We start from the raw sequence: 15,864 nt of genomic DNA, 5'->3' as shown, positions 1-15,864 counted from the left end.
GCTCCCCAGTGCCGGAAGCACTCATGCAACCCCAGACCATGACACTCCCACCACCTTGACTGTAGGCAAGACACACTTGTCTTTGTACTCCTCACCTGGTTGCTGCCACACATGCTTGACACCATCTGAACCAAATAAGTTTATCTTGGTCTCATCAGACCACAGGACATGGTTCCAGTAATCCATGTCTGCTTGTCTTTAGCAAACTGTTTGTGGGCTTTCTTGTATATCATCTTTAGAAGAAGCTTCCTTCTGGGATGACAGCCATGCACACCAATTTTATGCAGCGTGCGGTGTATGGTCTGAGCACTGACAGGCTGACCCCCCACCCCTTCAACCTCTGCAGCAATGCTGGCAGCACAAATACGTCTATTTCCCAAAGACAACCTCTGGATATGAAGCTGAGCACATGCACTCAACTTCTTTGGTCAACCATGGCGAGGCCTGTTCTGAGTGGAACTTGTCCTGTTAAACCGCTGTATGGTCTTGGCCACTGTGCTGCAGCTCAGTTTCAGGGTCTTGGCAATCTTCTTATAGCCTAAGCCATCTTTATGTAGAACAACAATTCTTTTTTTTAGATCCTCAGAGTGGTCTTTTCCATGACACTAACGAGTCACATGACACCGGGGAGGGAAAATGGCTAATTGGGCCCAATGTGAACATTTTCACTTAGGGGTATACTCACTTTTGTTGCTAGCGGTTTAGACAATAATGGCTGTGTGTTGAGTTATTTTGAGGGGACAGCAAATTTACACTGTTATAACAAGCTGTACGTTCACTACTTTACATTGTAACAAAGTGTCATTACTTCAGTGTTGTCACATGAAAAGATATTGTGTGAGGAGACTTTTGTGAGATACTGTATATATATATATATATATATATATATATATATATATATATATATATATATATATACTGTATATACCATAGTTTGTAGACACTATAACTTTCACACAAACCAATAATATACACTTATTGGGATTTTTTTCTTTTAAAGACATGTAGCAAAATACATTTTGATCTAAATTTGCCAATAAATTAGATTTTATTGGATATGTTTCATAACAAAATACAGTGTATATATATTTTTTCAAACTTTTCTTTTTTTGTTTAAATTGCAAAAAACAAAACAAAACAAAAAAAAATAGTAATGATCAAATACGACCAAAAGAAAGCTCTATTTGCGTGAAAAAGATGTCACAAATTTTGTTTGGGTACAGTGTTGCATGACCGTGCAATTGCCACTTAGGTTGCATTCACACTACAGCGTTTTGAATCGCTGGCAGATCTGCCTGCGATTTAACAGCGCCGAGAAGTGAATGACAAAATGCGGAACTCACATTTGAGATGCCATTCATTTGAATGACACCTCAAAGTGCAGTCTGCCACGATTGTCACAAAATAAAACGTGCTGCAATCGCGGGACGCATGTCGCTCCAAAGTAGATCCTTAACTATTTTTGGGCAACATGCATCCCGCGATGCAGGTTGCCACGATTGCAGCACATTTCATTGCGCAACAATTGCGGCAGACCCACACCGCTATGTGAGGTGTCATTCAAATGAATGGCATCTCAAATGCGAGTTCCGCGTTTTGTCATTCACACTTTGGTGCTGTCAAATCATGGGCAGATCCGTGGCAGATCTGCCAGCGATTCAAAACAATGTAGTGTGATTGCAGCCTCAAAGTAGAGCAGTCCTGAATAAGCAAAAAGTGCCCTGGTCATGAAGTGGGTTAAACCTTCTGAAGGGTCAAATGTTTTAAGTTGATTAAGTTCTGATAGAGCACTTCATGCTGCCCTTTTTGCAGGTATAACTATGTAAAATGTTAAAAATAAGTGCCTATACTGTTTAAAATCCAGTATGGCACTGTCTCACCCTGCTCTGCTCAGCCTCAGTTGTCCTGTAGTCTTGGCACTGTGCAGATAATTAATGAGTCGCTAGAGGCCAATCCCGGACAGCCTCAAGATTTACTGCTGCTGGGAGGGAGGAAACAACAAGATGACACAGACTGTAAACAACAAAGATTAGGGAGAAGGAAAAGAAAAGCAGGATAGGTGACAGGACAATCTCTGCTGCCAGGGAGACACAAAAGAGTTCAATTTAAAAGGATAGTGTCTTATCTTATCCTCCTGATATTCTCTCCTTTCTCCCTTCAGCACTGAAAAGTTTCTACAGCCTCCCTTACCAGTGGTGTATTTAGGTTTTGTGCTGCCCTAGGCCTGACTAAGCTCGCGCACCCCCTAATTTAAATATGACCCACCCCTTCCTGTTTAGGCCACACCGCTTCCTTTTTAAGATCCGCCCTCTCATCTTCATGGGAAGAGGACAGAAGGACAGAGAGGGATGCTGCATTTTTTCATTTGGGGGTAAGGGGATATGTGCTGGGTGCTTTGGGAGGGGAGGATCAGACCCCCCCCACTAGCACATATCCTCTCCCCTCTCAAAGCACCCAGCACATATCCCCTTACCCCCCCCCTCCCCTCATCCATGTGTGCATCTGTTATCTGCCCCCCTTCCCGGTTACTGTGTCCCCCTCCACTGTAAACTATACACAGACCTCAGACCAGCAGCGTGGCTTTTGCACTGAAGTCATGTCCCTCCTCTGTGGCTCCTCCTGACTGTGTACACTAGAACATTAGAGCCGAGAAGGAGGAGGAGCTGAGGAGTGTGTGTGGCTGACAGTGGGGAGAGAGGTGGTGGCTGCTACGGAAAGCTGATCGGCGCTTGTGGGACCCCAGGTGGCAGATGTCCTGGGTGCCCACGCTAGCGCACCCTGTATGGCCAGTTACCGAAGCTCAGTGCCGTAACTTGTTGTGGGCTCCGGGACAGTGGCGTCACTAGGTTTGGTGTCACCTGGTGCAGTAAAAATTGTGTGCCCCCCCCTTAATTTTTGGACTGGAGGCACAGCGTTGGAGCTCATTATGGCGGTCAATAAGGCCTAGAGTATATCAGGATAGGCACTTCCTAATGGCTCAGTCCCTGGGAACAGTAATGGATAATGGCCAACAGGCTCTCTTACCAGACCCGGTGAAACTGCAACAGTGATCCCTCCGTCTGGACGTTCGCTCACTCTGGGTTGCCCAGGCTGACTCTAGTCAGTAGTGTAGCATGTCTGTACCCCGGCAGTGGCTTCATCTTTCTCCCCCTCTGGTGGTGCAGGTACAGCGTGGCTCTCTCTGGTGGCGTGGCTCCCTGTCTGGTGGTGCAGGTACAGTGTGGCTCTCTGGTGGTGTGGGTACAGCGTGGCTCTCTGGTAGTGTGGGTACAGCGTGGCTCTCTGGTGGTGTGGGTACAGCGTGGCTCTCTGGTGGTGTGGGTACAGCGTGGCTCTCTGGTGGTGTGGGTACAGCGTGGCTCTCTGGTGGTGTGGGTACAGCGTGGCTCTCTGGTGGTGTGGGTACAGCGTGGCTCTCTGGTGGTGTGGGTACAGCGTGGCTCTCTGGTGGTGCGGGTACAGCGTGGCTCTCTCTGTCTGGTGGTGCGGGTACAGCGTGGCTCTCTCTCGGGTGGTGCAGGTACAGCGTGGCTCCCTCTCGGGTGGTGCAGGTACAGCGTGGCTCCCTCTCGGGTGGTGCAGGTACAGCATGGCTCCCTCTCGGGTGGTGCAGGTACAGCGTGGCTCCCTCTCGGGTGGTGTAGGTACAGCGTGGCTCCCTCTCGGGTGGTGCAGGTACATTGTGGCTCCCTCTCGGGTGGTGCAGGTACAGCGTGGCTCCCTCTCGGGTGGTGCAGGTACAGCGTGGCTCCCTTTCTGGCTTCCCCCAGCACAGTACTCTTTTTCTCCTCCTGTAACCCCCCCCCCCAGCAGAGTGCATGCATGCATGCTGGGGGCTGTAGGGACTACTTTTCCCATGATGCCCCCAGAGTCTTCTGATTGGCCCTCTGCTGTGGCCAATCATGGGGAGGGAGACAGCGGTCAGGAAGCTGGGCGGCGGCGCAGTGAAACCAATTAGAGCCGCTCTCTCTTTCTTCTCCGTTCGGCTGACAGAGAGAGGAGGGGGGCGAGCGGGGGAGATACACAGACAGCCCGCATCTCTCCTCTCCCTGTCACAGCGCTGCTGCTCCATTTGCCAGAGAACTCCCCCCTCGCCCCCCCCTCCCCTTTCTGTCAGCCGAAGAGAGAAAGAGCGGCTCTAATTGGTTTCAGCGGGCCGCCGCCCAGCTTCCTGCCCGCTGTGTCCCTCCCCATGATTGGCCACAGCAGAGGGCCATTCAGAGATAGAATCAGGGCTTTACAGGGGCGGCTTGACGGCTCCTAGTTAAATTGCTTTCTGGCTTTTCCTCCTCACCCGACGCCACTCCTAAGCTGTACTCCCCTGATGGTGGCCCTGCTGTGCGGGAAGAGGGCGCAGGTGCCGTTCTCGTGGGGTGGGGGCGGCCTTTTGCCGCCCCCCCGCAAAGTGCCGCCCTAGGCCTGGGCCTTGTTGGCCTAGGCCAAAACACAGCACTGTCCCTTACTACCCAAACCAAGACACACAAGCAAGGCTGGTAATGCACACATTTTAATTACAGAAAGTGGCATATAGGTTTTGAGACCAAGGAGAGGGGGAAAGTTCTCAGTAATGAAGTGACTGCTCTGGGCTTCAACAAAATGGTGGCCTTTGGCAAGAAGAAACAGAAGCAATGCCAGAAGCAATTTACAGCACATGCTAATTTTGGTAGCATAATTATGAATGTGGAAACTATGTTTCCCCCAAAAAATGGAGCACCAGCCACCACTGTGGTAGACCATATAGTTCTAACATTCTCACAAAATCCCAGGCATTGAAGTAATGTGTAATAAAACATGTGTTTCACCTGCTGTTATCATAACGTGTGTGTTAAGGGGTCCTCACACTTATAATTGACATTTTTTATGCTTATGTTTTGCCTTCCTGATTCCTCCTTTCATCAACATGCTAATGACATTTTTTAAAAAAACCTTTCTGGTTTCAGTACCTTTTTTTAGACCCTTTATCATCACTGGGTCTCTGTGTTTCTCTATACAATGAAGGCAGATCATGGCTGGTAGAAGGGACCATCAGAGTGTTGTATATACCTTCCTGACAACATCACAGCACCCTGCCTAAGTACACCTCTCAAGAACCCTCAGTCCTAATGCAAGCAGTAGGCTGGCTCTTGTAAGGAGTTGTGCAATTATCAAAATGCTTTGAAGGGTGGATGTCAGTCTGGAGCAGGAGTGGGCAACTGAAGCCCTCCAGCTGCTGTGGAACTACATGTCCCATGAGGCATTGCAAGACTGACAGTTACAAGCATGACTCCCAGAGGCAGAGGCATGATGGGACTTGAAGTACTGCACCAGCTATTGGGTCGCAGTTGTCCACCCCTGAGGAATGGGTGTTCCATAAGCATACAGACCATTCTAGATAATGCCCACATGTAACGATGAGTCTCCACGATTGAAAGAAGGAAAGGGCTAGATGCGCCAGGAAATGAGGCAGGGTCTAGCTGACTTGCTGAAGTGGTGGGCAGGGTTCTCCAAGGATTCATATAGAGCCAGGCCTCCCTACATGTCACAGTTCTCTCACAGGAAGCCTGTTTTATATTCATAGGCTTCTGGTTGTGTGCACTGCAGCAGGCGAGGGAGACTCGGTGCTGGCAACATGGTGGAAGCAAGCACCTGCAGCATGGAGGTTCTCTGTATCCAACCAGAGAGCAGCATCAAAAACAGGGCTGTGTTTTGGCCTAGGCCGACAAGGCAAAAAAAGCCGCCCCCCGCATGAGAGAAAGTCCCCCCACCCGATTCCCGGCTCCCGCGGCCGCCCCCCGCACACATGCAGCCCACGGCGGCCGCCTTGCTGTAGCGGCGCTGTTGTGTATGGGCGTGCTTGGCAGAGGGTGGAGGGGCGTGTGTATGGGCGTGCTTAGCAGAGCTCACACCCCTACACCCTCTGACAAGCACGCCCATACACAGCAGCGCCGCCCGCTACAGCAAGGCGGCTGCCGTGGGCTGCATGTGTGCGGGGCGGGCGCGGAAGCCGGGAATCAGGAAGACGGGTGGGGGGACTTTCATGCGGGGGGCGGCGTGTGACTCACGCCCCCATAAGCGGCCGATGACTGGCGGAGGTGGAGCCTTATGCTCCGCCTACCCTCCTCCACACTGCTTGACCCTTCTCCTCGGCACTGGGGCAGGGTCTGGCAGTGACGTCAGGAAGAGAGAAACAGAGAGAGAGGCACAAGGGAACCCCGCAGAACAGCAGGTAAAGTTATTAAATAAATTATAAGAGTTTTATGGAACAGTGTTGGCATTTGATGGCACAGTGGCTACAATTGATGGGGCACAGTGACAGCGTTTGATGGGGCACAATGGCTGCGTTTAAAGGCACAGTGGCTGCAAATGATGGGCACAGTGACTGCAATTGATGGGCACAGTGACAGCATTTGAGGGCATAGTGCCTGCAATTGATGGGGCACAGTGGCTGCGTTTGGTGGGCACAGTGGCTGCTTTTGATGGGGCACAATGGCTGCATTTGATGGCACAGTGGCTGCAAATGATGGGCACAGTGGCTGCGTTTGGTGGGCACAGTGGCTGCGTTTGGTGGGCACAGTGGCTGCGTTTGGTGGGCACTGGCTGCGTTTGGTGGGCACAGTGGCTGCAATTGATAGGCACAGTGGCTGCGTTTGGTGGGCACAGTGGCTGCGTTTGATGGCACAGTGGCTGCGTTTGATGGCACAGTGGCTGCGTTTGATGGCACAGTGGCTGCGTTTGGTGGGGCACAGTGTCTGCGTTTGATGGGGCACAGTGTCTGCGTTTGGTGGACACAGTGGCTGCAATTGATGGGCACAGTGGTTGCGTTTGGTGGGCACAGTGGCTGCGTTTGGTGGGAATAGTGGCTGCGTTTGATGGAACAGTGGCTGCATTTGATGGGGCACAGTGAGGCTGCAATTAATGTCTTTTTTTCTGAATTTCTTAGTTTGTTTGCACCCCCCCCAAAAATTTTGAGCACCAGCCGCCACTGGCATGTGCAAAGTGCTCCATGCATGCTAAAATCAATGCAAACCCTTTAAACAGTCCACATTTAGTTGCAGTCTCCAGGGAGTGGGGAAGGGTACCTGTCAAAAACAGGTACCTGTTCCCCCCTCCCCCCTGAAAGGTGCCAAATGAGCCTAAAGAGGAAGGGGTGTGGTTTACAGATGATAGGGTGGGTCTTAAACAGGAAGGGGTGTGGCCTCGGCAGCAAGGGGTGGGTCGTATTTAAATTAGGGGGGTGCATGAGTTTAATCAGGCCTAGGGCAGTACAAAACCTAAATACACCACTGATCAAACCATCAGCTGAAGAGATGACTTCTAAAGACTACTACTTTGAACCATTTGTGAACTTTGGTATCCACAAGGAATTGTTGAAGATGAAGTTCGGACTCTGACCTATCGAAACGAAATGCTTCACAACAGACACTTGTTCAAGGACAAAGATATCTTGGATGTAGGAAGTGGAACAGGAATGCTTTGCATGTTGGCAGTTAAAGCCTCGTACACACGATCAGATTTTTGGAAGACCGTTCATCCGTTTTTTGTTGCATGCTAGTCTCATGTCGAAAGTGAAGAGGTTACTCACCATATGAAAATTCTCGTACCACAGAATACAACTTCAGAAGTGATGTAATGTGTTGAATAGTTTTGTATGTATTCTTTAGTTTCTGAGCATGCATAGTCTTGCTCTTACAATTTTTTTCGTATGCAAACCATACTGATTAAATGAAAATGGAACATTGAGTTCACATTCAACAAAAATTTTATAGTCTGCACATTCAGCTTTTATCTGAAGAAAAACCGGAATCGGCTGTCAAAAGCACCGTACTAATGATCCGAAAATCGGCAGATCATTCGTCGGACGAAATTTTACTTCCGATTTTCGTACGTTTGTATGGGCCTTTAGGCTGGGACAAAAAAAGATTGGGTGCTCAAGTATTTCGGACTACGTCATCAAGATTGTAAAGGCAAACAAACTAGGTCACGATGTAACCATCTTCAAGGGCAAGGTGGAGGAAATGAAGCTGCCAGTCAAAAGAGTTGACATAATATTCATTGAATGGATGGGATGTTGTCTGCTCTATGAATCAATGGTCAACACTGTTACTGAGCAAATGGCTGACACCTGATAGGCTTATATTTCCTGATCCTGCAACACTTTATGCAGCTGCTGTAGAAGATGGACAATACAAGGACTGCAAGATGGTGGGAGAATGTCTATGGTTTTGACATGTTGAGTATCAAGATGTAGCCATCAAAGAACCTTTTGTTCACATGGTTGATCCCAAGCAACTAGTCACAAACTCCTGTCTCATTAAGAAGTTGGATATCTACACGGTTAAGGTTGATGACCAAAGCTTCATCTCTCCCTTCTGTCTCCAAGTACTGCAAAATAATTACCTGATGGCTTATTTCATCATAAAGTTCACACATTGCCATAAGAGGACAGGCTTCTCTACAAGTCCAGAGTCTCCATACACTCACTGGAAACAGTCTTTTAAATTTGTAGCGCTACTCCTGTAGGAGCCGCTAGTACTTTCCAGGATCTTCCTTTGTTGCAGCCCCCACAGCCAGGCACACAGTATTTTCCACAGCCAGGTGCACAACTTTCGCTCGTTCCTCCAATCACCAGTCTCCTCGCAGGAGGAAGGCACAGCCGGCATTGGCGTATATTTATTCCATTCTATATTTATTAAGTATTACCTATTAATAGGAGGATAGTGGGCGCGCGGACTCAATGCCCGCGATCGCGGTGAGCAGAGGCAAAACGGGCAACTTTTTATGTAAACAAGACGATTCCCTGTTCTGCCTAGTGACATGACAGGGATCTTCTATTCCCAGTGATCGGGAGCAGTGATCTCTGTCATTTTCCAGTAAGCCCATCCCCCCTACAGTTAGAACACACCTAGGGAACACACATAACCCCTTGATCGCCCCCCCTAGTGTTAACCCCTTCCCTGCCAGTATCATTTTTACATTGATCAGTGCATTTTTATAGCACTGATCAATGTAACAATGTCACTGGTCCCCAAAAAGTGTAATTTGGGGTCAGATTTGTCCGCCGCAATGTCACAATCCTGCTACAATTCACAGATCACCGCCATTACCAGGAAAACAATAAAAAAGAATAAAAGTCCCTAAATCTATCCGACCAACACAATTGGCGCATTCGGAACGAATATGGCGTCTGAATGAGTCGCTGTTGGACAAGGAGGACATAGTGGAGAAACTAAGTATTAAGATAAAGGAATATTTTGAAATAAATAAAACAGAAGAAATGTCAGATCAAGTGGTGTGGGAAACCCATAAGGCAGTTGTAAGAGGGGAGCTAATCGCCATCGGTGCGCATATGAAGAAGGAAGGCAAAAGAGAGATAGGCGAACTACTAGATAAGATCAGGGTCCTAGAGAGAAAGCACAAGAAAAATCTTGACCAAATGGATGGTAGATGTCTGGAGAGCTTAAGAACAGAGCTTTCACAATGCCTAGAATATAGAGCGAAGAACAAAATTAGGTTATTTGCCAATAGAGCATATGAACAAGGAAATAAATGTGGAAGGCTACTGGCAAAAAAACACAAAAAACAACAGGACTCTAGGCACGTGCATAGCTTATTAGTGCAAGGCAAGAAAATAATGGATACAAAGGCCATAGCTAAAGAATTTGGTAAATTCTATGAGGCCCTATATAACATCGCTAAAACAGAACCATCTGAAGGAGGGGAAAGAGAGGGTTAAAGGAGGAATGAGATAGATGAATATATGGAGAGCGCCGCCATGCCCATAATACCTAGAGAAATATCCGAAGATATGGAACGCCCAATCACGGTCATGGAGTTGAGCAGAGTGATAGCAACCCTGCCCCCTGGGAAAAGTCCAGGGCCAGATGGGCTGACAAACTCATATTATAAGAAACTTCTCCCAGTTTTGGTAAAGCCACTCTGTAGTTATTTGAACTCTATTAATGCTTCGAACCCACTCTCTCCAGAAGCATTACTGGCATATATAACGGTATTACCAAAAGAGAGAAAGGACCCCCAGGTATGTGCTAACTACAGGCCTATCTCTCTGCTTAACTCTGACACCAAATTATTGGCAAAAATCTTGGCCCTGAGACTTCGGGAACATGTAGGCGATTTGGTACACCCAGACCAGACGGGGTTTATAAAAGGACGGGAAGCTAGGGACAACACCATCCGTGCTCTTCATGTATTGCAATGGATGCGACATGGCCCGGATAGAGCCCCAGGAATCACTCTGTCGATGGATGCCGAAAAGCCCTTCGACAGAGTGAACTGGGGCTTTATGAGAGAAGTATTGGGAACGATAGGTCTGGGGAGAAGAATGTTAGGGTGGATTATGTCATTTTATGGGAAACTAAGAGGAAGAATTAAGGTCAACGGGACAGTATCCAAATGTTTTAACATACAAAATGGTACCAGGCAAGGGTGCCCGCTATCCCCTTTGATATTCGCGATAGTAATGGAACCACTCCTGCGCAGAATTAGAAAGAATGTGGAGATAGTAGGGACATACATAGGACATACGGAACATAAAGTAGCAGCGTATGTGGATGACCTGTTATTTTTCCTCTCCCCTCCTCAGGCATCTACAGCTGCATTGATGGCTGAGGTACAGAGATTTGGAAGGCTGTCTGGTTTCAAGATCAATTTCGAGAAATCAGTCATCTTTCCTAGTAATATCCCAGCGGAGATGGAGAGGTCATTGAAGGAGATGTATCCATTCATATGGAACAAGGAGTCGCTGACGTACCTGGGGGTACAAATCAGCGCAGACTATGAACTATTGTATGAACGTAACTATGGCTCATTATTGAAAGAAATATCAGAAGAGCTAAAGAAATGGAAAGGTAAATACCTGACCTGGTTCGGGAGAATCAGTGCCATAAAAATGAGTATACTGCCCAGAATAGTTTATGTGCTGCGCACAGTTCCAATCAGGTTGCCAGCGACTCCCTTTAGGCAAGTACGTAGGCTGTTTGTGGCCTTTGTGTGGAATGACAAAAGGCCTAGATTGGCTTACGATATCTTAAGGAGAAGCAGAGCTGAGGGAGGCCTAGGACTCCCGGATATAACATTCTATTATAGGGCCATGTCTCTAGTAAGAATAGTAGACTGGTGTCATGACCTAAGGAGAAAACCATGGGTACAGGCAGAAATGTCAATGGCGGGGAGAAACCTGGCAGGAGCACCATGGATCCAAGGGTCATTGAGAGGATTGTCACAATGGACATCACCAATGACCTTGAATTCATTGGAAGTATGGGACAGAATGAATAGTAAAGGTAAATATGCCCCCCAGACCTCCCCTCTGACTCCTTTGGAGGGATTCCCTTGGTTCCCTCCGGGGGAGGAGATGGGAAGTCTGGGGGCATGGGGCCGGGATGGGAATACTAGCTGTGGTAAGTTTGCTCCTAATGGATCCTTATTATCACTGACAGAGATGGTCATGAGATTTGCTGAGACACGAATGGCAGAATGGAAACACCACCAAATGAAGAGCTTTCTCAAGAAAATAAAACCATTGAGACCCATGAACACACTTACGGCATTTGAGAGGCAGTGCGCACAGATATCAGAATCTGGGCACATGCTATCTCGAATGTACAGAATGATCCTAAAAGAACAAGAAAGGACACCCCCTTACTTTGTAAAAGAATGGGAGAGGGAGCTGGGCCAAGTCTGGACAGATAAACAAATTAATAGAATTATATTGTTAACATTTACAACCTCCATAAGCGTAAAGGTGCAAGAAATGGCATATAAGTTCCTAGCGAGATGGTATAGGACACCAGTAAAATTAGCACAAATCTCCTCGGTATCTAGCGATAGGTGTTGGAGAGGTTGCGGACAGAGGGGAACTTTTCTTCATCTTTGGTGGACATGTCCAATAATTAAGCCATTTTGGGAATCAGTGGCTCCATGTATTAAGAAACTAACAGGGGACACCCTGGAGTTCGGGCCAATACAATATCTGTTTCACGGAAATCCCGGTTCTGTCAAAAAGTATAGGGAAAGCATAACTCCACACTTATTAAACGCAGCAAAAAAACTGATCCCGAAGTATTGGAGACAGGATCGGAAACCGTCAGTCATGGAGTGGAGAAATGAGGTTAACATAATAAAGGAAGCGGAGAGGTGGGTGCATGTGGTTAAAAATCAAAAAAAGAAATTTGAAACTACATGGGCAAAATGGGAGCAGTGCGCCAGGGAGATAATAGAAGAGGGAAACATCAATGGGTAACGGAGGCAGAAATGGTATAGTCATTAAGAATTAAGAAATAAAATGATGAGCCCAGAAAGAGAGAAATATTGATATGTCTTCTCTAATGCCAATTAATTAAAGGGGTGGGAGGTAAGATATTGTATGGTTACATGTTCTCATTCTCCGGGGTTTTTTGTTTTTTTTTTTGTTTTTCTTTTTCTTCCATTCACCCCGAATCCATTAATAAACACTGAGTGGTGAGGGTGATGCGGGCGAGGGGTGTGTTGTTGGAGGGTTGTTTGTCTTTTTTTTTGCACAAATATAAATTATATAATTATGAACTATAGGGATTTATGACACGAATTAGAAAAAGGAGGAAATCACTTTACAATCTCATTTAATACGTTTGCACGATGGGAAGAAGGGACGGAGTAATTTAATATTGAGGAGGGGGGGAGGGGATATCACAGATAAAAAAAAAGGGAAAAGGAAGGGGAAGGAAAATGAAAGAAAAAAGATTTTTTACTTTTTGTTTTATCAGGTTGGTACACTGGGGGGGGAAGAATTGGGGTAAACACATTAAGGATGGGGGAGAGGGAAGAAGGCACAAATTATTAATTATGGATTAGTGATTTTGACAGGAATTGAATAAGGGGGAATGCACTTTATAATTTTATCTAAGTACGCTTGGATATGGGGGGGGGGGGGGGGGGGAAATCCCAGAAAGGTTTTTTTTTTGCACAGAATATAAATTATATAATTATGAACTATAGGGATTTAAGACATGAATTAGGAAAAGGGAGAAATCACTTTACAATTGTATTTAATATGTTTGCACGATGGGAGGAAGGGATGGAGTAAATTAATATTAAGGAGGGGGGGGGATATCACAGACAGTGGATAATTTTTATTTTTTTTTCCTCTCTCTCTCTTCTTCTCACTTTATGAATTGGAGAAGCCACATTATAATTATTGTTTAATCATGTTTGTAGTTGGGAGGAAGGAATTGGAGTAATTAATACCAAGGATAGGGGTGGAGGGAAGAACTACAGACTTTAACAAAGAAAAAAAGAAATATATATTTTTTTTTTTTTTTTGTGGTAAACTATAAACCTCGGTTAAATGGGATATGTGGGGTAATGTGTAGTCTTGTTATTGGGTTGAATGTAGGGGTATAGTATGTTGTATAACTGATGTATTATATAAATGAATACAATTTTGATTATTAGAAAGTTGAATCATTGGCGCATAAAGAGGCTGAGCCATCTGGCAATCAGGCATCCGAGTGGATTCCACCATTACTGTCGGGATCCTTCCAGAGCCTGGCGTGGCTCTGTGATGTCAAGTAAGTGCACTACAATGACCCAGAAGAAGAGAATCGTGCCCAAGATACAGTATCTTTGACCATACTTCTCTTTTAAAGGTACAGACTGATGTAAATGAGTAGCATTTGCCTAGTATGTGTCACTTTCAAAGCCAGCCGGGGTTTGCATAAGTGAATGTAGCGTTCACCGAAGTACTGTGTCATGGGCTAAAGAAAGCTGGCTCAGGCTAAAGAACCTCTTTAATTAAAGTGACACCACATTCTGTTGTTAAAAAAAAAACAAAAAAAACCCACCAATCTGCATTAGAACTTTAGCACCATTTTGTTAGACAGGTCAACAGCATTAGTAGCAGCGCTTGTCAAACCCAAAGGAAGAAGGGTGTGATGTACCTTGCAGCTAGAGGTGCGAGGAGTTGTGGGACTTGTGGTCCCAGCACAGGTGCAACCGTGATGATGTCATCAAGCTGCTCCCCAGCCATACAGTAGGGAAAAGTAGGAAAAAAGTGATCAAAATGGCCAGGTGATTGAACATTTAAAATTGAAAAAAAAGGTATTCTAAAAAATATTTGAAAGTTAATATTTAATGTGCAGTGACCTGAGAAGGGGGTGGGGCCCAGCTTAATTAATTTTTCCGTGACTTGGCTTATGCTTTAATGACCCCCTTCTATCTCCCCAGCTATATACTGTATACTCCCCTTCCTTTCTCTACCACACTGCTTTGTTCTGCTGATATGTGTCTTCCTCACACATTGGAGGGCATTTTTGTAGCATGTGATGTGATTTTCAAATGCCAAGCTCAAAGTAACACAAACGTAATCATGTACAAAGAATGCTGCCATGATCTCCAAGGAGCCGGCATGCGTTCTACTGAATCAGAAAACGGAAGTTCTTTGTACATGATTACATTTGTGTTACTTGTGTAGGAATTGTGTGGAGGAATTTGAAAATGTGAGTGCGCATACTTGCAGATGTTTTTTTAATAATAGTTTTCAATCTTTATGGTTTTATGCGATGAGCCCTCTTATTATTTTATTCTGCATACCCTTATTACTGTTATTGATGGTGAGCAGAGGAGGAGAACTGAAAGTGGTTATAAAAGTTTTATTTTCTATTTTTAAATAACAAACATGTCATACTTACCTGCTCTGTGTAATGGTTTTGCAGCCCCGATCCTCCTCTTCTTGGGTTCCCTGCTGAGTACCCCAATAGCAAGCTGTTTGCACTTATGTGTGCTCACTTCCGAGCTGCCTCTGTGTGTCTAAAGGACACACAAAACGTGGCTTAGCCCCCCCCACATCTCACTAACTGTGATTGACAGCAGCGGGAGCTGATGTCTCGGCCAATGAGGAGAGAGAGACCCATGAGAGCCTCCACTCTCATGCATATCGCTGGATCGGCTAAGGTAAGTATTGGGGTGGGGGGCTGCACTCCTGAAGGTTTTTTATCTTCAACTACTTGAAGGCTGATAACAGATCACATACCTAAGCCCTTATAGACTCTTTTCTAATCAAAAGGTCCTTTGTTTTTGGTAAGTCATTCTAGCCTATGGGGGAATGAGCGCTTGGCACTTCATAATGTGGAGCATTGAATATTGGCGAAGAGGAATGCAATTAGTATATTATTTGTCTGAAGAACTTTATTTTGAAGATATTCAGTTTGCAGTAAATCTTTGGCACTTATATTTGCACAATATTTATCATCTAGAAAAAATTGAACAACAAAAGACACAGAGACGTAATTTTTTTGCACGGTTACACTTTATTTATAGGACATTAAGCACTTTTTATTTGGAGGAAATTGTTCAGTTTTATTGATAATTTACACACATTAACTGACCTAAAGCGACTGTAAAGGTAAAATAAAAAATAAATAAATAAAAAAAACCACACACATCTAAACTTACAGTGCCTTGAAAAAGTATTCATACCCCTTGAAATTTTTCACATTTTGTCATGTTACAACCAAAAACGTAAATATATTTTATTGGGATTTTATGTGCTAGACCAATACAGAGTGGCACATAATTGTGCGGCCGTGAACCGCCTCTTTTCGGGGGCCCTGCCAGCGCTCCTGGCCCCTCCTCTCTGTCCAGACAGCCGAACTCTTGATTGACAGCAGTGTGAACCAATGACTTCCGATGCCTCAGCAAAGGCAATGAGACCCGGAAGAGAGAGAGGAGAGAACAGCTGCAGACGTGCACAGCGCTGAATTGAATGAGGGCTCAGGTAAGTAAAAGGGGGGGGGGGGAATTGATGCCTAAACATTTTTTACCTGAATGCATTAGGCTTTACAACTACTTTAATGTATTTTAGAGCACAGAATAACAATAGATAATAAAATA

General features: G+C 45.8%; 1 pseudogene; it reads left to right on the top strand.

Annotated features, from left to right (window-relative positions):
• The first annotated feature begins 5,608 nt into the window (after positions 1–5,608).
• LOC141141197 (protein arginine N-methyltransferase 1-like) overlaps positions 5,609–15,864 on the top strand; it is a 31,812-nt pseudogene continuing 21,556 nt past the window's right edge.

Source organism: Aquarana catesbeiana, linkage group LG04, assembly GCF_042186555.1.
Source record: "Aquarana catesbeiana isolate 2022-GZ linkage group LG04, ASM4218655v1, whole genome shotgun sequence".
Lineage (NCBI taxonomy): Eukaryota > Metazoa > Chordata > Amphibia > Anura > Ranidae > Aquarana > Aquarana catesbeiana.
This window is presented reverse-complemented; position numbering and strand designations above follow the sequence as displayed.